This window comes from Struthio camelus, chromosome 1, assembly GCF_040807025.1.
Source record: "Struthio camelus isolate bStrCam1 chromosome 1, bStrCam1.hap1, whole genome shotgun sequence".
In the NCBI taxonomy this organism is placed as follows: domain Eukaryota; kingdom Metazoa; phylum Chordata; class Aves; order Struthioniformes; family Struthionidae; genus Struthio; species Struthio camelus.
In genome coordinates, this window is record NC_090942.1 from 38,033,902 (window position 1) to 38,054,102 (window position 20,201).

Sequence of the window (20,201 nt, forward strand, 5' to 3'; positions counted from 1 at the left end):
GGGTATCCTGAGAATTACACCAAGCTGCCAAGTTCAAACACATTTCCCACTTTCCACATAACAATCTTCCCGTGAACAGACTAATTTTGCTTCAGCTGAAGCTGTGTTCAGTGAGACACAAGCTTTGACAGCCCCGAACTCTCCCAAGGAAAGCCTGCACAAGCTGGGCCGTGTCTTGTCACACAGCCCCAGAGTTTTGCATGAGGCACACAATGACTTTTAAAAACAAATTCTGAACCCAAGGAAAGTAAAACAACTTGAAGGCATATCATAATCCCTACGACAAGTCCAAAACTTATCTGAGTTCTTGATCTCCCATGTTTTCTTTACAATAAAATCTTGCATAATTAAAAAAACCCCCTTAATGGAAGTTGTAAAGAAAAGAAAACAAGAACTCCAAGAAGGCCTGCAGGAGACTCTGCATCAGCTTGCCTATTCGTGCCGAAATGTCAATTTGCGTCAGCCTGGCTTAGAAAAATCAAAAGAATATCACGTTACCCTTAAAGATAAAATAATGTTACATGCAAGTAAGTATATTTTGCTCTTGCTAGAAGCAGCACAGTCATATCCTATAAGAGAACGCCCATCCACTAAAATTAACCATTTCCAGAAACAAACGGTTTCTTTACAATGCCAAACGTCACAAACTGCAGTCTGACAGGAGAGGCCTTTTTTTTTTTTTTTTTTTTTTTTTGCAGTTAACATCTGTATGCATAACACCCCCAATTGTTTACAAGTGTTTCTCGTACATCAACACCGCTTGTGGATAAACTGTTTTGTGATACACACATATAGAACAGAGATTAAGGAGCATCTAGCTGCAAGGCACCTGTGAGTAGATTAGCCACTCATCAACTGTAGCGCCTAACATTTGAGCCGCTGGAGATCAAATATTAAGATGCAATAGGCTTCTAGTCTGAAATGTCAGCATTTTCTCGACATATTAGGAAGAATGGAAGCATATAATTAGAAATAGAAATGAAAGCACAAATACCAAATAATTTAATTAAAATCAGCTGACCAGCACTCCTTTAGTTCCAAATGCTACATTGCAGCAGTACAGAAGATATAATTTTATCATATCAGGAGTGTCTAAACATTCTGTTTAGCTGACCAGTCTCCTCACTGGGGTTGCTAATTGCTTTCAGTCCCATTTAAAAAGCAGAAGACAAATAGAGACAAAAGCTGTTCCTTAAAAAAATCACTGTCGTTCTATTTAGGCTGCTGTGGAATCTAAAGCTTAGTAACGGACTTGAGGACTTGTATGGTAGAAGATGATGATCTCCTCTTTTAACAGCTTGTTAAGTTATGCACAATACTATCACTTGATAAAGCTCTTATCAGGAAAGTCTGTCAAGGCACTGAATACATTAGAAAGGCTAAGAGAACAAAATGACCAAAAAAACTAGCTTGGCAGTCAGCTACCATGAAACACCTGGAAGCTGTACCTATATATCAAACTCCTTAGGAGACGAGGATACGATCAAAAGAAACACGGCAACAACGAATACTGAAAATGCATGGGGGTTAGAGCGTCAGTATATTGAGGTGAGAGGACTGGAACCGTGAAAGGTATGTTCCCGCCTAGAATTCATTTTTCCCTCTCCAGCAGATAAAAACGTTTAATTCGGAAATATTTGTGAAGACCTGAAGTAAACACGATGTAGAAACAGTGCTGATGGACGCTACCGGATGATGCAAGGACTAGATGCCAAAAAGGGGTCTCTGTCCTGACATGGGCATACTTCTACTCTTGCATCGCCTCCCGTACCCAAAGTTCTGGAAAAGGGCTGCAGGGAAGCCCCACAGTTTTTCATCTCAAAGCTTGAGCTGTGTGCTGGTAATTATTAATTCTGATGCCTAGCACAGAAGCTGCTAACACCTTCTACTGAGTTTCAAACAACTCTGTGTCTCCGCTGTCTTTCGAAATCCTTTTCTCTATGCAGCTTCTCAAATCCTTCCTCAAGGCAATTCTTTCAACCAGCTTTCCAATGCCAATTTTACTGCTGTCTTTGCTTCCTACTCTCTCACATACTGTAACTCATAAAGACAAAAACCACATCTAAACTGCTTATACAATTAACAAAGCAGAACTAACAAGATGTGCATATCTCCAAAAAGTAATTCTTAATTACACCTCTTTGAAAATTTTTTATGGAATACTTACCATCCTCCTCCTTCCTTACAAGAAAGGCCTGAACTTCCTAAGCTTTTCAGTTCCCCTTTATATCTCTCTTTCTCCTGCTGCACCTCCCCTTAAAAAACAAAAACACCCCACATCCCTCTGGGAAAGTGAACAAAATGTGACAAAGTGCAACTTTCTCACAGTTAAGACACCCTCCCTCCCAAATACAGTCATTTTCATTCCCATTTTATCATGGATGCAAATAAGAAAAATGAAAAGTTGGGTCAAAAGACAGACAGACATCTATAATTCTCTAGCTTTTGCTCAGAGAGACCTTTTCAAGGGAATTATTGCTCTTTTTTCATAACAGTTCTTGAACTGTTTAAGTAGCCCTATTCATGGTCCTCAACACCTTTCTACCCTTTCCCTCTCCCCACTATCCATTTATCTGCTATCCATTCTTTTACAGTTTTCAACTCAAACAACATATCTAATTTGGATAAGAAGCCCCCCTGGCTCAACTTCTTACAAGATTAGCTCTCTGTAGTGTGTCAAACACACATGGCTCCATAATAAATAAATAAATCAAAGGCTTAGTTCATGGCTTAGGAGCACTAGTAAAAATACACCCTACTCTGCAAATAGCAGCATCGTGAGGCTGCACAGTGAGACAGTGAGGTTTGATCCCAGCTGAGGAAGTACTTGCATCAGCCTCGATCGATGTTTCGGTAGTTCACGAGATTTATCTCACACATGTCCTTGGCTACAAGCAGATCCCCCAGATACGAGCCAGCAAGTTCCTCTGGCTCACAATTAGCATTCTGCTGGTTTCCCCCAAGACCCCAAATCCCATCTGACTGAATGGAAATATGTAGGTCACTCTGCACTTGTATTCTTCACTCAGCGAGCAGACCTCTGAAACTCCTGTTGCTGGGGTCACTGCTTTCAAAACCTTAAATTTATCTCAAAAGAACAAAATAAGCCAATCTAATAAATCCAAATCAGGTTTTGATAATAGTTTCTTGGAAAAAAAAAATTAGAATGACTTAAGTCTTTTAAATATTTCCACTCAGCCCTCTACTTTTCATGTTGATACAAATATATTTACTCCATGGAGCACTCCTTGGCTGTTTTACAGCTACCTATCGCTTGCTCGTTGAGATTACGTTCAACTGTTATTTGCTACAGCAGCAGTTCCAAGCTGTGCTGTCAGAGGAGAGTTTTCTCCTCTTCTAGATCTCAAACTCTGAAAGATTTTTTTAGAAGTAATTCAAAACCTTTCTTCATTTTATTTTAAACTCAACGTCTGGCAAAATTCTGTATGTAACATACCTTGATAAATGTAACGGGGAAAGGAAAACAGCCTAGCAGAAATTCTGACTGACGCCCTACCCAACAGCAGTCTGCACAACAATGCTTTTTGAAATACAGACACTAAGACAATTACAACAGCTCAGGGAGTTTACGCTGCACCTGGTGAAGCGTGGGAACTGGCTGCATGTACGCTCCAGACCTGCCCAAGGTCAGAAATAAAACCTGTCAGCAGACAGGGTAATTCAGAGCGCCTGCTTAGATGAGCTGCAGTAAGTGGCAGACACCTTCAATGCCACGCTGACACCCCAAATCTTACAATTCTCCCCCCCCCCCAAACCAACCCACAGTCCCTCTCCTAGATGTGCCGCAGCAGTGGGGAGCACACCCAGTCCTGGCTCCTCTCCGAAATCTGCTGCTTGGGTCAAGACGTCCTACACGAGCCCTTGCAGAGCGAAGGTCTGAAAGGACTACGGTTGTACAGGGGAAGTTACAGCTGAGGCTTTGCGTGTTATCTGTAGGCCACAGAGGAATTTCCTTAAGGAAATTTTTTATTCCTAACTCCCTTATGTCTTTATGCATATAACCTTAAGGTTACATATAACCTTAAACATTTATTAAACTATGCAACTTGGAGCATGCTCCTTTCTTCTCCATTATCAGTTTTTAGGTTATGGACAATCTCGAACCATAATTCTGGTTATTGGGGAGGCAAACAATTCTTTTTCCAGGAAATAGTGGGTTTATACAGTACAAATGCTGCTTTATTCAGCCATCACTAAAATTAAACAATGATAACCAAGGGCTTTTGTTGAGGTTATTTAATTGCTGAGGATAAAAGTGACTTTCTGCAATTCTGGTGTATGCATGTTTCAGAAATAAACACATTAGTGACCTTTACGCTGTGTACAAGGTGAGCAGCCACAATGTCAAAAAACAAAAACAATGCAGTCACCTTATATACTTGGAGGAAAAGTTAACCCATCACAGAAGCTTAAACCAGAGTTTATCAGCTGAGGTAAGAAAGAAGAGCTTGCCAGACATCCTGCAAGGTGCCTTTACTTGTGGAACCTGCTCTCTTGTTTGATCCACAAAAACTTAAGTTTGTTAACCACCAAGCAAACGTTAACGCTTTTCATCTCCTCCTTTAAGCTCATGCAGAAGGGAGGCAGACGAAAGGGTATACAGCCATGGGCAGTTTGTTGATTTTGATTTGGAATTTAAGGCGAGGGATTCAGAGGAGCAACGGGCACCTCCAGTTGTTGTTTCGAAACTGAGTGAATCGACCCAGTTGCATCACACGAGCCTTCCCTCCTCCTGAAAACCTGCCTGCTTCCAACAGCTAACAAGGGCTGCAGCCAGCCTCCCTCCTTATTCCAGCTCGGGTACGTACACATTACCCTGGAACCATTAGCATGATGCTTGTATCCAGCCTAACTAATAAAAGAGAAGTAACCCAGAGTAATTAATACTACACCTATAAAGAAAGGTTAGGCAACATGCTTCTACAGTTTTGTTGGGCAATTTCAACAGTCGTCTTTTGACCTGAAGGAGGACTGAAAACACTGTTAGAAAAACCCTCTTTCATATAAGTATTGCTTTTTTTTTTTTTTTTAAATGTATTAGCATTTGAGTGAATGCTCTTGCTTTTTTCTGTGACATCTCATTTACAGTCTTAGATTTCCAGGTAGGTGGCTGTTTCTCCCCCTCCACCCACTCAAGATTTATTTCTGTATTGGGAATTGACTTGAAAGAGATTTCACTTTATCTGTTCAAATTCTTTACAGATGAAAGGAAGCTTTTGAAACAGGCTCAGCAGTTTCATTCATTCCTTACTGTAACAGTGATATTGCTCACATCAGAAACAAAATATCCAATAGTATTTTCTACTGTGGGCAGAAGCAGAAGCCATCCCCTAATTATTTCCCTAATCCCATGGGGATGGAAAAGATTTTCATTGTCTCAACGGAGCAGCAAGTGAATGCTTAGCCAAAAATGAATCTTGCAACGCTGCACTGTGAAAATATAGTTTCTGGTACCAGTAATCATACCAGTATTACATTAGAACGTGGCTAGAAGCTACCAAAAATAACAAGCTGATAAGGAATAAATCTGGGATAAAAATAGACAAGTGCCAAAGTGAAATACCACTTATGCTGAAAATTTTAAATACATTAACCAAAAAAATCAAAAATAACAGGAAACAAGTTTTACGAGTTTCTGCCACAAGCTTAGTGTAAATGAACACTAACTGGCAAGTAATATAGGTCGTCTTTGGACTGAAGTCAACGACAGCTCTGAAGGAAAGTTCACTCTCAGGTTATCTGTAGGCTACCCTCAAAAACTAATCCATGGCATAACACCCAGCTACACTTTCCAAAAAAAGATGAAATATTACGCAACGACAAGGAACAAGGCAGTTGTAGGTCAAAATAACGGCATATCAGTCATAACAAACTCTACACAAAAAGGGAGGAGCAGCTCTTCTGATAATTAGCACACAGCTCTTACACAAGCGAAGCAACAGACCATAAGCCCACAGCAGATGCTGAGCAAGATCAAGGGGGCCAGAGCAGTAGGACACGAGCAGGAGATGCAGTTAGCGTGATCTCGCTTTGGGGCTGAGCACTCTCAGCTACAGTTGGCAACTCTAATTGCCAACTTCTTCCTTACTCCTTTTCTAGAGGCTATCAACGTTGGGCGAGAAGAAGTTGCAAAAGCAAAAGTGAAGTTGACACCATAACAGGGAACCACCATTTCTTTTCCAGGAAGCATAGTAAAACTGCAGAGAATCAGGTCACACTGCTCACACTGTCCTATCTTAAGTAACTTTGTATGGCTGTCTGTTCAAAGCTTGCTCAAAAAACTAAGCCAGGAAGGATATTTAATAGGTAGAGAACTCCAGGCTGATAGTGTCCTTCTTGCCCATTTGCAAAAAAAAAAATCCTTTTATCTCTCCTCCTTAGTAAGTCAATTTTCAAATAAGCCAATTCCTGCTGAGGTGGGAAAAACATTTCTGAATTTATTTACATGGTACACAAGAAGTAGCAGCCTCAAAAGTTCTTCAGTGACACTTCTCATGTGAATAGTGCATATTCAGTCTGGGGAAATCTGCCTTCAGACTTGTGTATGTTTGCATAAAGATCTGAAGAAGATCCAGTAGCTGTCCTGAACCTAGTTTAAAAACAGACTCCTGGCTAAGGTTCTGCATTCAATCATATCGAAGCAAGTGCTTTAGCACATCTGGATGTTATCAGTTTTCCTAGCCTAAACCTTCCCTTACTCATTTTACAGCTGGGTTGACTGAAGGCGGCCACAGAAAATTTGAAGCCACGGTCTAACTCTGTAAATTCTCAAAGTATGATGCTTTTAATCACAGGGAAATTAGTTTGAAACCCTGCTCAGTATGCATCACTAGATTTTTCTAGATTTTTGTTGTTTGTAAGGCAAGGAATGCTTATCAGCTTTGGCTAGTATGACAAGTTAGAGCCTGAAATTGAAGCAGAAGACGTTAAACAACAAAGCAACTGTGGAAAGACAAAGCATCTCTCTACAGAAATATACTTCTTCATGCCTCATTAGCGTGAAAATTCCCCTTCGGCTTCATTTTACACAGTAGGATTGGCAACTCGTGAAACTGCAAACACCTCATACAATCTTAAGAAAAGGCATTACACACATCATGATGGTGCAAGTTTTCTTCATACTGCTTGCTACCATTTTACCACATTTGTGTCCTTGCTGTATTGACTTTGAAGGGTGAAACAAAGTGCATTGGTAGGGGATGCTTGACTTTTGGTGGTATAGAAAGAACATATCTGTCGACAGTGGCTTTGAGCTGTATGTAGGTGAGAAACCTCTTTGGAGCAATCCTTGAGCGCACATTCAGACTAAAGAACCCAGGTTCTGGCATTTCCTTAACTCCAACTCAGGGGAAAAAGTGGGCACTTCCATGCATATTCCCACAAGCTTGCAACTCCTCGCGCGCACAAGCTGAGGATAACCTTGAACACGAGTGTGTCTCAGAAGGGGGACGCAGCAGAGCCACAAGGCTGACAGAGGGAAGCACGGCTGCACACGTGGTCCAGTCACCCCCAGTTATGGGGCAGGAATACACAGTTACCCCTGTCGCACTGATGAAGGGCCAGGGACAGCAGCCTGCCCCTAACCTGTACAGCAAGGGGCACTCAAGACTGAGAAATACTCACTTTTCCTACAAGCACGATACCATAAAAAACAGTCAAATATTCACTAGATTGAATTTTTAACTTGAATTTAAAATAGTTCAGTTTGATTATAATGTTAATATATAATGTTTGCACATAACAAGGATGCATGGAGGAAATAAAATGCCAATTTTTTTTAAATTTCCTTCCTAAAGTTCTATTTTTGAAAGTACATCCCCCCAAAAAAACCCTTTCTTCCCCAGAACACTATCAATTACATAAAAATAAAAGCTCTCCTTATACTTGCACTAAAGCGAGTTACGTGTTTAAGGTACTTCAGTAAATCCCACACCATTAGGCGACGATGTTCCAGAACGCAGTCTCAGCTTTCTCATGGTTAAGGAAAATCAAGATAAATTGCTTATGCAAAACTGGTCCAAGCTTTAAAAAAATTACCTTTCATATTTAGCATGTGTGAAAGTTAACCGCAAGAGTCTAGTGGTCATGGTACTAATCCCTTTTACACAGCTGTCTGCTTAAATTAGCCCAAAGCTAATCTTCACAAGCGTGACAGAGAACGTGCACATTTCCACAGATAAGCGCTAATGCCTTATTCACAACATTCCCCAACCACAGCAGGTATCGTAAAGCCCCCACAACCTGAAAGAAGTCAACTGGCTAATTTGTTTTTTTAAAAGTCATTATAGCAATTTGTGTATGAATGAGAGCACCCAAATGCAAAGCAAAGGAAAAAAAAAAGAAAGGGAAAAAAAACCATTATGTACAGTTTTATTACCAATATTCCACAAGTTGAAGATGAATCCACAGCCACTTGCACATTAGTAATTTTTAAGAATACCTTAGAAAAGAACTACGTCCTGCTGCTAGAGTTTTATATCCATCACTTTTCCTCTGAAAGAACTTTAAATGGCAGATCTGTAGGAAGGGAGCCATGCACAAAACATACTACAGTAGCTCTTTGCCATAGAAACATGCCTCACAACAATCTTCCTACTTCTATTATTAAAATTACTTCTCTAGAACTTGTTTTTGAAACCATAAAAATATAAGCTAAATGCAAACCAATGAAATATCAGCATCCTGACCCTGAAAAAAGGTTGCAGAACAGTGTAAGCTATCTTAACCTTGAATCTTTATAGATATTGATGCTCCATCAAAACATTTGTATAGCGTTCATTCATTCTGCAAGGGAGTAACACACAACTCCAAGATTAGCCTTCATAAATTTCAGGTTTAAAAAAAAAAGTGAAAGTAACAGTATTTAACAGGAGACAGGAGTAGAAAATACCACTGTATCTGTGTGCATGCACATACATCTCTACAAAATACTATGAATAGCTTGCCTGAGATATTCCAAAGTTCAGTGAAATCTTATTGAAAACATCATTGAAAGCATCTATATTTCACATAAGTGAAATAAGTGAAACTGGTAAGTCAAGGTGCTGAAAATCTCTGCTGTCTGAACATCACAGATGCAAAACATGAAGCACAGTAATGATCTGGAGACAGAGTCAATGGAGAGGCACTGGTAAAACCAGCTTCAAGAAAAATCAGGAGGAGGAATCAGGGCTGAATGCAGAATTTCTATCCAAGAGCAAGTACGCAACAGTGAGGAAGCGAGTGTCTCTCTCTGTGCACATGTGCGAGGGTTTGAATAAAACCATGTCCTTTCCAGCCTAATCCACTACCATCATCCACGTAGAGGAACTTCATCTCTGCGGTCTGGTCACCACCTATCGCGGTCAAATGCCAAAGCAATTTTTTGGGGTGTGCTGCAACTGCTCCCAGCTGCATGCCAGAAGGCACCGACCAGATGCCGGGCAGGTGCCAGCACTCCAGCTCCGATCCGCCTAGGAACATGAGCTACATAGGCATGTCGTTATCGCAGCCTCATGCAACCACGCGTCTGCACGCTGGCTTCTCCAGCGCTACCTTTTTTCCTACCTATACTGCAAATCTGTCTTCATAATGAATCTTACCCCCTTTGAAGTTGATGGCAAAAGTATCACTGGCTCCTATAAAATCTCAACCCAAGTCCTAACGTGCAAATGCATCCAGGTATACCTTAAAACCTGCAGGCTGTCAAGTACTTTGCAGTTAGCACTAGCATAGCAAGCAGGACAAACCAGGGATTTTAAAAGCAACCATAACTAAGGATTGCCAATTGTATCCAAAGCGGCCTACAGGTTAGAGAGGAGCCCAACACAAACTGACCTCAGTACTGACTGCAAAGATCCTCTGCAGCGTAACCTGAAGGAGCAACAGTCCCAGAGAGAGCTCACAACAAGAACAAAGTTGACGTTGGAACCAACCAATAACTGTAATTTGTAGGCAACCCTGATCGCTCCTCCCCGGCCACTGGGAAATTAAAATCTTGTCAAGACTTGTAAAATATATAGACAGACAGATCAGGAAATAACAAAATATTAGTGTGCCCCTGCATCCTGCTGCAGTCAGGAACAACTTGTTTTTAGAAACTATAATTAAGGTTGCACCACACTAAGGTAGTGAATTAAACTGGAAATTCAAAAGGAATTTATTATGCCCCTGACATGATTCTAAATAGACATTAAACAGAGCTGTGTGGACTGAGAAGAAAACCATGCAGAATCCAAGAGGTGAAGAATTCAAAAATTTAACAAGAAAAAATCAGCTTCTCAGACAACTAACCGAAGGTGAACCTGCACAAGTATTTCCTCTGCTGACTTTGCTAGCATAAGCAACCTCCACCTTCCCATGCCACTGCGCTGCCCCCGCTCAGTCACACAGGTACTCCTGTGTAGTAGAAAAAATTTTATTTTCATTTTTTATTTTTTTAACTTAGATCAAGATATGATTGCAGCAAAACTGAAAGGACAACATGGAGAAAGAAACGACAGGTGATGGGGAGGACAGGTCCTGCTTAAACTCGCATTTAAAAAAAGAAAAAAAAAGAAAAAAGGTGAAGTTTGTTCATGAGTCCATGAAACCAGTAACCAAAAAGAAATGGTTCATCATAGCTTAGTGCTATGCACCTGCGTATATCAAATACTGATCTATATCTTCCTCTGGAAAATCCATCAGCTCCTTCTACTTTGGAGATCACCTTGTGTCAGCCAGCTGCACAGCAGTTCACCAAGGCTGGGGTCAGGGGAGACGACGCTCGTCAGAGATGGGTTTGCCTTCAGCATCGAGAAGTCAAGCTCAGAGCACCCTCCCCTGGATGCCCGAGGTTGCAGTGGCTTTGGATCAAGAAGTCAAGTATTTTTAATCCTCTTAGGTGCCTCAAACACCTACACGTGATTGCTGGTGCAAGGATGGTCCCCAGAGGCAAGATCTGTTCTGAGGTCTGTGGTGCAGACAGCTAAGTCTGAGCTAATCACCCAGACTTTATTTATGACCAACAAAGAAAGGACATTCGGGGGCACGATTCATCTGACCTATTTTAGTTGTTTACATTTCCACAAAGTGTTAGTTCCCCTTCATGGACAGTAAAGCAAAGCCTCCATGCTCACGCAGCAGGTGTCCACATGTGGTCAGATAATTCCCACCCTACAGGCCTGAGGTCTTTTGGGGGTGGGGAAAAATCAGACTTCCCTTTCAATTTTCCTGTTACTTCAAATGCATTTTCTCAAAAGCCATCTTTGGCATGGCAGTGCCTTGCTATGACTAACCATGCCACCCACTGCAGAGAACCTGCAGAGACTGAAAGGGGGGCAGAAGGAGCAGAACTACGTGCAGCAAAAATGATTTTTAAAATAAAGGCCAAGCACAGAATACCAGGTGCCTGAAATTTGGCACTGTAGTTCCTGATGTGATGTGAATTTAGCATGGTGGAGCAATTTAAATGCATCTAAAACAGCTGGTGGGATTCTCAGACACAAAAGGAGATAATTTTAAACCTTATTCACAGCAATTAAATCTTTACAGGCTAAAACAGAATCTATTGTTCCCCCAAAATACTGGGATTAGAGCCAGCAGTAACTTTCAGTAGAGGAGAAAGCTGGCAGTTTGGAGAGGAGAAGAAAACCATGCAATTCTCTCACATTAAAAAAAATAATAATAATAAAAACACCAAAAAGAGAGCAAAGATAAGTTCAGAGATTTTCATGGAAAAAGAATTTCCTCTTCCAGGAGCAGCAGAGAAGCATCAGAAATTAGTACGGCAACAGATGTCAACCTAGACTTATCTCAGCGCGTACTTCACACAAACAGAAGTGTACTCAGTAATTTCTTCTACTGACTAAAAAGAAGAAAGCTAAGGATTATTATTGCTCTATTTAAATATTTGCACAGTACCCAGACATATTTCCTTTGGAGTCATCTAAGCACATGATATTTAGACAGACAGCAGAAAGGTGGATAGCCGCTATTAGAAAGGCAAAAACACTACCACTAAGGAAACTGTTCTCAATTCAAAATGATCAACGAGAAGTGGCAAAGACTTTACAAATCATTTGCAAGGACAAAATACCTCCAAAACAATGTCAAGAGACAGCTGTTAGACTGGAAAAAGCCACAAAGAGATTACATCAAAATCTTGAAAGCAGTGAACAGGCTATCAGATGTTTATCAACACATACCAAGGAGATGACTGTCAACTGGGATAGGAGTAATAGGGGGAGCACATGCGAAATCTGTTCTTGAGGTAGAAAAAAATTCCTCCAAACCAATCCAAAACATGCCTCTCTCATAACTGAAAACCTGAAAAGCCCAAACTGGGGCTAGGCCAGCGTGCACGTGGGGTGGGATCAGAAGATTTTTGCTTGCCAAGCCTGTGTGCAGCTTCTATCAATTCCCTGACAGAAATTTAAAAAAAAAAAAAAGTGTTGACTTTAAGGAATCATAATCCATCTGTTTTAGGTCTCTAACAGAGTCATCTTATAGAAAAAATCCAAATTGCCCATAAAGGTATGCTGGAAGCAGTATCAACGCTCCCGGGTCCAAGGTTTACATCTATCCCTAGGGATTGGCCTGGGACCATATAACACTGCAAAAGGTTTCAAGAGTAGCTTGCTGCTGCTGCTGCTGGGTTTGGTCTTGTTCTGCCTTCCCCCATTTCATGGTCTTGCCCTGACCCCTGCGCACCAGGTGTGGCACTCAGACCCTTTGCTATACCAATAAAACTAACCACTAACCAGACAAAAACCCACAGAAAAAGAGCATTATTTTTTTCTGAGAGATCCATTTCTGGTTTCACAAGCTTAGTCAGCTCAGCAAAAGGTTCAAGACATCCAGAACCCCAGTGAACCAGCAGCATTAAGGCAGCCCCTCCTGGTGGTAGCAAATTGGACATTGTCTCCACTGGATGAGCCTATCCCTGTGTTGCATCTATACCGCTAAATAAAATAGGCCATTTTCTGGCCCAGGATCCAAGTGACACGGGCTACACACTGGACTCTCTTCTCCCTCTGCCAAAACGGAGCATTTACATCCAGACAGCCTATATAGAGCAGTTCCCGGCCTATGCACGCCCTAAGCTGGTACCATCTGGAAAGATGTCGTATTGCACAGGCCAAAACTGCGCTGGGAAGCTGTGCTAAGAAACAGTAGGGGCAATTGCAGGATAAGGACTTCAGCCAACATCCACTGCAGTGATGCTTCCGAGCAGAAATACTGCTTTAGAAGCCAGAACGAGAGCTGGTAGGTTTTCCCAGATCTGCTAATTCAGGGATTCCTACATGCTCCTGTAAGCTAAGTCTCTAATGCTGGCCAGTGTCAGATGCGATACTGGACTCTTCTTTTGTAGTTGAGAAATGCTTAGGAATCTCATGGAAACAAAAACGGGTTTAGTTTTTCTACGCACTTACTCTTGAAGAAAAAAACTAAACCCATCCCTGCTTCACCATACAATCCATCCGAAATCTAATTCTGCATAAAAGATGGGTACAGATAACTGCTGTTATGCACCACAAACACTATAATTAAAAATCATTAATCTTCGAAAGATCTTTCTCCAAAGCTTCAAACGTGTTATATTATTCATTGAAAAGGCTTTTGCTGCACTCGGGGAAAAATAAAGGTAACCGTTCTTCCACAGCAAGAACATTTATTAGTACAATGTCTGCTGTGTAGGGCAGAAAAGCCCACGTAATTTTTAAACTAGCTCACTGGGACATTGGTAGACATGGTGACTTGAGAGGATGATGAATCAGCAAGTCTCGAGTCTCAACTCTCCTGCCGACACAGCAACAGAGAATCAGGTGTCATGGAGACGACAAGGCAAGAGCTATTCCTTTCTCAGCACGGCTCTCCTGGATCTCAAATACATCGGCCTGAGCACTTAACGCATCTGTGGACCTCGGGCAGCTCTAAGCCCTGCTTCAACACCAACGCCAGCGCGGGCAGCCTCCCAGCTCCGCAGGGTACTTCAGCGGCAGCATCCTGCGCTGGGCCCAGAGGTCCCTCCTTGGGGACCCGTGGCACTAAGGTGCCCACACACGATGCTCTCTAATCCAAAGGGATCTTCAAGTCTACAGACCTAAACAAAAGCAACTAAAACATAACCCTGCCCTACACCCTTCAGGCCCCTGACAATTTCTTCAGGATGAGGGCAGAGCCCTTCTGGCTTCTCTTCACCAGCGGGCACAACTACAACATTAACATAAAATCTTTTTTTAAACCCTGCTCTTCCTCATCTTCCCCTAGTCTTGACTGGCCCCTTGGTTAAATGAGATATGCCATGATAAGCCTACATCACTTCCCCCTAATCCTCAGAACCGCATATAGCCAATTCTTCAGTCTTCTCAGGCTGGTACTCATCCCACCACCAAAAAATCTGGTTCCTTTTTCTTGTTACTAGGAATTTCCTACTTCCACTTCCTCCTCCTTGAAGGGGAGCTGGAGGAAATATCTCCTACTTTTAGCCAACTCTGCCTGAAGAAACTGCCATTATAAAAAAAAAAAAAGTCGTATTTCATAACAAGCATTAAACAGAAAATTCATAGTAAACCAACATGTACATGCTACTCAGACTGATTCTCATAATTATCCTCCAGATAAGATTGCCTCCTAATCTAAGATAATACAGCAGCTTAAAATAAGTTACTTCTTCCCCTCCTTTCTTTCCCTTCCTATCTTAAGGCACTGTACAGCACAGTAGAATGATATAACTAACATGTTTCAAATATACAGGAAATAAGACTCAGAACCACCTAAAAAGTAAGAGAATAAAAAGAAAAAAAACAAAAGAATATTTTAAGCATGGCAGCAGCTTAATAAAGAACATATACTCTTTATATAATATTGCCTTTCCGTATAACCAATAAAATCCAATTGTGTTATATATAAATATAGAAACACACCACATATATATAGAAACGTCTTTAAAATAACCAGTGAAACAGTCAGAATTTCCATCTTTACATTCTGAACTTCTCACTTGGGTGCGCGTGTTTGTGTGTATACACACAGATATACATGCATGCACACACACAAATTATATAAAATGTGTGCATACGCCCACTTTTTTTATTTCTTTTGAAAGATGGTTAAACTCATCTGGTTAGAGTAGATTTTATTTACCACACGAGGTTTAAAAAAATTCGATTTCTGCATTTCTCAAAGAGTATGTTAAAATAAAACGTCCCACAGAACGCAGGAGTAATGAGCTTAGCAATCAGAAAAGTAAGCTCTTCAAACACAGAGGAGTTCTTCACCAGGAAGGAAAAAAATATGAAAAAGGAAAGGAGAGGAAAAAAAAAAAAAAAGAGCAAAGCTCTCCCATTCCTCCGACATATGGATTATATCAAGCAGGTATAAAATTCAATCTTACAATGAAAATAATTGTGAACAATTCACTTCCGAACAGAACAAACGTTCCTCTGCAGTTGGTGAGCAGAGGACTATCACAGTAGGGGCCAAAGAATTCTTGACACTCACTTCTTCCACTTTACCTCATTAGCTTCCTTTACATTTTTCTCCCCTTTTCTTCTTCTAATAAACAAACTAAAAATTCTGAGGAGTCCAGCCGCCAAACAACTCACTCTGAGGGAAGAAGTGCATCTGAGATAAGGAGGGATAACTGCGTCCCTCCATCCACAGCATCGTTCTATCAGGAATGAGCAAGCTGCTGATTTAGGTCTTGGGAGAAACAGGTCGCTAGACACTGGTAATGCTGTATATGCGCTGCAGCAGCTACTGCTTTCTGCTCCCCTGCCCACTATATCCCCGACTGGGGAGCAGTGCCAGTGGGAAAGGAAGGATGCCTACACTCAATTTGACAACCTCTTGAGCCTATGAGTCTATTTGCATGCATAAACTGGAACTCCGGAAGGATCAGCTTCTGGAGTATCTTCAAAACTGCCTCAGTTCAGTTCTTGCTCTCTTTGATGCCTCCATACTCTGAAGTAGCACTTTGGGCTAGACAGCAGCGAAGTGGGCAGAGCGATTATGCACTTTATTAATAGCAGAACACTTCACAAATGAATTTTACCCTCTTGAATTTTACCCTTTACTTAAGCACAGACGCCTCAGAGTACAGTCCAAAAGAACTACCCGTTTCCTGATGGCTGTGCTTCTAATACATATTACGGTTGCTTCAATTTCAGTTAATCACATTTTATCACTTAAGCAGATAAATACAGCCCCCACATATAAGATTCCTTCTCATTTCGTAAGAGTTATTTTGGCCAGCACTTCTTTCCTTTCATAAGGAACAAAACTTTTCTAGCAGGTTGGATGCGAGAGAGAAAGTGCCTTTTTTTGGTTTGTTTTTGCAAGCAGCATTTCTGCTTAAGGCAAGTTTTTTCAATTATGGCAAAAAAAATCACTAAAATTGTTTAATCTTTGTTTCCACATGCATGAAACTTTGCAATTGACTATACTTTTCAGATCACAACTACTCATCGCATATAAATTGCATTTCTGCCATGAATAAATATCAGTGGACAGCCACAGAATTAAGCAACTAGCATCACATTTTTCCCATTACTACCTATGCAACAATTCCACTGTACCCAATTTTAAAAGTCTGTACAACAACAGTTCTATAGCCTCCGTCCCTAATTTCTCTTCTTGCCTATGAGCACCAACTGAACTACATAGGAGGAGAAAAAAAGAAAATCTAAATGCCTAAATAAAACCATCAAAGACTCCTGTTGGTAGTTAGCATTGTCGTATATCAGCGTTTGTTGCATTCCTTTGTTAGATAATCTTTGATATAATGCACTATAAAGTGTAGCTACTAACATCCTCTTAGGTTCTGGTATAGTTGAACATGACCCAAACATTTAGCAAGCATTTCCTTTAGAGATAAAACTTAGTGTCCAATTAACGTTTTGAATATCCCCAATAACTACTGCAAAAAACATTACAATGACAATTGTATCCATTAGGCTTTTGTGCTTCCAGTCTCGTTATCCATCTATGAGTCCACTGCAGCCTGTAACAAGAACAGTGTTACAGCTGATTCTGAACTGAACACAAATCTTCAAAAATATCGTTAAGATAAGTTTGATAACTTTTACTTTTGTGTATATTAACACAAATCCAGTGTTTGGACAGGGGATTGATGTGCTCCTGAAATTGTTTAATCATCTCAGACTTCATTCTTTACAAACTAATCTTCAAAACATGGAGAAGAACTGGTATCTTCTGTAACAAAGATAGCATCACTTCATTAACAGAGGCGAAAGTCAACAAAAATTTGAACACAATGCCTGCTTAGGCTTCTTGTACATTATCTTCCAAATGAAGAGAAATATGCTCCAAAAATACTAGCACAAAAATATAATTTATCATAGACTTCCGTTTCTTTGGTTCACTGCTCTAACGTGCTACATACTATACAAAAACATGCAAGAAGACAGTGCATGAAGGCAAGGAGACAAGGATCACATTCAGTTTATTAAACTAAGACCATTTCCTGCATCGTCATCTCCCTGCAGAGATTTATGAGACTCAAGGGATTATAATACGGCCAAATTAATGTTCAGTTTGGGGGTTGTTTTACAATAATATTTCCAAGTGCACTTCATAAGCTGAACACTCCTCTTAGTACATTCTATTTTGGGTCTCTAGTAGAGTCTCAATGCATTTAAACGTATTCACCTTAAGAGTTATATTACCAAAAAAAAAAAAAAAGATGCAAGCTTTGCATTCAATTTATTTTATGAAGTCTGATTAATTACAGAGAAGATTATTTCTGTCACCATGTGAGGAAAAAGACTTTCCATCATATTTAGTCAAATGAAGGAGTGGGCAGGCTTTCGAGCACTATCACTTCGGTCATAAGTTAATGGAAACAAGCAGCAGCTCAGAGATACAGAGCTTGAGTCATCTCTGTGTCATACTCACTCCTCACCTCTCAGACGCTCTGATACTCGCAGCTCTTTTAACAGCAAGCCAAAAGCTGCACGCAAGCCTGAAACTTTCTGATGGCACACAAAGCTCTTCTTATCAGCTCTGGCAGCTTACAAGAATGATGAAATTTAGAAGTCTATGGCGGCTTAATTAAAAAAAAAAATTGAAAAGGGAGATTATACAAACAAACAAAAAGCCATGAACAAAATTAGAAATAAAGTGCTTCTCTTCTGCTACAGTAACTTATCACATCTGTCTCCCAACTATGCAGGCCTATTGTCTATAACATGCTCCCCAGTGCACTGACTAACAGAGCTTTCAGTGACACGGGCCAGACTACTATGCATTAGGATGTGCCTTTTTCTTTCTGGTTTCAGAGTATATTCCAACTACCTGTCTCTCACATACGAAATCAGACCACAATTTCTTTTTTATTTACTGGTGAGAAAAGACTGTGACCACAATAGGACAGAGCTTGCAAATACAGCAGAAAGCAAGGTGATTTGTAGTGGTCCTTAGGTTCCTGTGAGGGTCCACGCCACAGGTCTGGATCAGTCCCCTCATAAGCTTTACCCCCTGTGCTAGAGATGAGCTTTATAGATGATATACTTCTACAGGATTTTCCATTAAGTGGCAATGGTTCAGTGCAGTAAGTCCCCAGAGGTAACACACACATTGGCCAAAGCACTCCAGTTATCTAAAATGCTGTAGAACATATAAAAGACCATTTTGCTACAGTAAAGTAAGTCTCTAAATAGGGCCTGCTAACATAAAGCTAGCAGGGTAAATAGGACGCCCTGAGTCAGGAACACTAATGTGGGGAGAAGAAAATGACACATGAATGCATCTGCTAATGCATTAAATAAGTGGAAGGAGAGAAAGTTAAAAAGCTAAATTTTCAGGCTGTTTGCAGGTCTGTCGAAATGGAAAGTAAGTTGTATAGGCTGATCATCTATCAGCATGGCCAACAGTTAAGAGGCACAGTGCTTTGAGCGTTTAGTCACGTTTTGTTGATTTGCAGTATACCTCTTAGGTTTAGGTGCCCAGGCCTCAGTTTCACACTGTGTCGCCTTGCCTTGCTCAGCCTGAGGAGACCGACCTCGAGCCGGTGCTCAGCTCACAGAACTTTTGCAAATACCTGGTCTGCCTCTTTTAAAACCAGGCAACTTAGTTATTTAGTTCAGGGTTAAAGGATGATTCTGCAAATGAAACTGCTGAGGACTGTTTGGTAAACTTTTACTAATCTCAAAAAAAAAAAAAAAAAGTGATGAAGTGCCCAAAAAGATATGGCACATGGGATACTCATATTCTAAATGTAGGCCCTTGTCCTACGGAGTCCCCAAGAGCAGTCCCTTTGCATTTCTTTATATATTGCTGCTTTTATGTTTAAGAAAAGCTTCCTTTCTCCCAACTAACGCTAAAAATAATTACACATTCAGCAAGAAAAATAAACGGCAGGTTGAATTACCAAATCATTCCTTTTTCTGGGGATAGCTCATCACCTCAAAAAGGATCAGCCACATGTAAAGGACGGACAGTACAAACTACTACCCTCCAAAGGATCCCGAGTACCCAATTTGGAATTTACTTCAACAAGAAACTGGAGGATTCATATACAGTAAACCTGGAAAAGCCTCAGGGTGCAGTTCCACATCCACGAGACATGGACCGAGTTATCCACTTCCTCCCCTCTGTCCGTAGGAAGTTCCTACTCTCCCACCTGTGAAATAGAGGTGCTTAGGTTATATAATGGTTCTTTTCCAAATAGTCCTCCTTCACCATCCTCACCTTTGACCTTCAATTGTAGCAGTTTAGCCAAGGGATGAAAGGATTATAGCAAACCTTTCTTGATATCCAGCTATACCTACATACCCCAGACAAACTCCAAGGCATCAGAAAGCATTATTAGCTCTATTTTTTTTTTTAAAAAGGCAAGACTGGCTCCAATTCAGTATCCGACTTTTTAAGCAGATACTAAGTGTCCTTGACATACATTGGTAAGTAGGATAAAAACCTGCAAAATTCACATGCATTTGCAGCCAGTATTTTACCGGAAAAGGCCACACAGTTTATGTCATACCACTGAAGCCCACAGAGCTTCACTATTCACAACCTGTGATCACATTGAAAACACTGATTGCCTTAGACAACTGCCTTTTTTCCTTCAGCAAAGGAGATAGCCCAGGTATCAAACCAGATAAACTGTAATTTTAGGTCAACAACAGCTCACATGCCAGGTCTTTATCCCCCCTATCCAATCAAGAAATAACTATGCTGAACCAGAGTCTCAACTAAAA

At 40.8% G+C, this 20,201-nt stretch overlaps 1 protein-coding gene across 3 annotated transcripts in view; it reads right to left on the reverse strand.

Moving 5' to 3' along the window:
* The window catches only part of PPM1H (protein phosphatase, Mg2+/Mn2+ dependent 1H), a 144,320-nt gene that overhangs the window by 76,974 nt on the left and 47,145 nt on the right, over positions 1-20,201 (reverse strand). The window lies entirely within an intron of this gene.